At 36.9% G+C, this 2148-nt stretch overlaps 1 pseudogene; it reads right to left on the bottom strand.

Moving 5' to 3' along the window:
- Nucleotides 1-1104: 1104 nt before the first annotated feature.
- On the bottom strand, nt 1105-1808 carry LOC112909575 (small ribosomal subunit protein uS2-like; annotated as a pseudogene).
- Nucleotides 1809-2148: the final 340 nt, after the last annotated feature.

A 2148-nucleotide genomic window follows, 5' to 3' on the forward strand; every position in this document is an offset into this window, starting at 1 on the left:
CAGCATTTTCATAAAAATCTCACCTTACAAGGACATAAACCTAACTGGAAGATATCCTGCATCTGCTTAGGGATTAATGAAGGACAGGATCAAAGTTTTCCTTATGCATTGTTTTGGATCAATGTTAATAGTTAATATTCAGACTACAGTATTGTTGAGATCTCAAAGTTCTATAGCATTTAATTTTGCTCCAATAAGTTTAGCCTGGAAAAATGTCAGCATGATTATTGATAAGTTCAGGTATTCATTTGTTCAGTAAATGTCTAGGAGCCCCTGCTATGCTTCAGACCCTCTCCTAGGTGCTAGAGAAATATTAAGGCATAAAACAGACAAAAATCCTGTCCTCAAAGATTCCACCTTCTAATGAATACCTGAATTGGTCACTATTTGTGACCAATTTAATTTCAATAAAACATTCCCTGAATATCTTGTTTTGAAAAAGCCTATTTCTATGCATAGCTTTCAAAATAAATTGTTTTAAAAGCTAAACTACATCTCATCGTCTAACACATAACTCTTCTTAAATTCAATGTATTTTTGGGAGACCAATATTTTTCTTGTCATCTTTATGTTATTTGAGAAAATTTTATAGTCTATTTTTATTAAGGAACTTCCAATATGAATACTTACTACAAATATACAAAATCATTACTTTTGCAGCATTACATGAATGGCGGCATTATGTATATTCTTGTGGGGCATATTTTAATATTTTATTCAATATTGAAAACTGAACTTTTATCAGTTTTTCAAGAAACTCACCTCAAAAAATCTGTTTCTAATAACAATTGTTTATCAAATCTGACAGTTTTGTAAAATATATTTCATATTCTATCTTCTGTGATTAGTTTTTGTAAATTAATGCTAATTTTTCTATGTTCTGTATGTCTGGTGTATACATTAAATGCTTATAAATCAACCAAATACTAACTTCTGTTTAGTGAGGAATTGATATTAAAGATATTATCAAAGAAGTGAAAAATGGATTATAATTTCATTAAACTCAAATTTTTAAGAAGATCTCTAATTCATAAAATAATACTGGATTATAATGTGTAATAATTTGGAGAGATATTTATGCCCAGATTTATAGATTAAATTGCACTAGTGCTTCAAAGAGAGACACCAGTCTGCACCTTCAGGTTGAATAGCAGTAAATTCAGGAGTGGAGCAATCCATTTCACCCTGAAATTCCTCCTTGGTCACAGCCTTTTTCAGCAGCAGCCTGCTCTTCCTTTTCAATCTCTTCAGGATCTCTGTAGAAGCAGAGGTCAGGCATGACATCCCCTGGGCGTTCACCAGAAATGGTGCCACTCATGTGCAGAACTTCCTGGGCCAGCATTCACCACATCAGACCCACTGAGGGAACGCCCTTGTTGTTGCAAGGAATGCCAATGTCCACACAAGGCAGAGGAAAGTGTGTTACGCAGTGATGGTAGGCAGCTTAACCTAAGGCACCTCTGTGAGAGGCTGGTCGTCAGCCCTGGGGTCAGGAACCACCAGAAGTCTCAGCTCCAGGAAGCCTGCCTGGATCTGGCTACTGAAGGTTCCAGGACCGAAGTGGCCAGCCCTAGGAGTCACTCCAGTAGCAGCAGCAGACCTCAACATAGCTCGCCGGCCAGTATTCCTGGATGATATGACACTGATGTCAGCTGGGTTTTCAGCACAACAATGGCAGGAGCTACCACTGGCAGAAGTTTTTCCTGGGTTTTTCAGATATAAAGTGTAAATGCTATCACTTTTCCTTTTGTAGATGTACTGTTCCATTTGAAGTCAAGGTTGGTGCCACCTAAGGAATTTGAGGACATCCTCCTCCTTCATTTGTAGGATATTAAGGGCTCCAGACATTCTGAAAGTTTCCCTTTAAGTTAGAATGGGAATGCAAAACAATACAACAATGCCTTATAGATCCCTGCCCGGGTAGCACTGGAAAAAAGGCTTGTTTAGTCTTCACAATAACCCTTCAGAATTAGCACTCTTATCGTCTCTAATTTGCAGGCAAGAAACTGAGTCCCAAAGACTCAGGAAAACTTCTTCATCAGCTAGGAAGTTGTACTCAGGTATTCTAGATCCAGAACTACTATGATATCCCTAATATAATAGCAAATATTTTTTAAAATAATATTTAAAATGAAAAAGTAGAGGCAT

This window comes from Vulpes vulpes, chromosome 5 (genome assembly GCF_048418805.1).
Source record: "Vulpes vulpes isolate BD-2025 chromosome 5, VulVul3, whole genome shotgun sequence".
Classification (NCBI taxonomy): Eukaryota; Metazoa; Chordata; class Mammalia; order Carnivora; family Canidae; genus Vulpes; species Vulpes vulpes.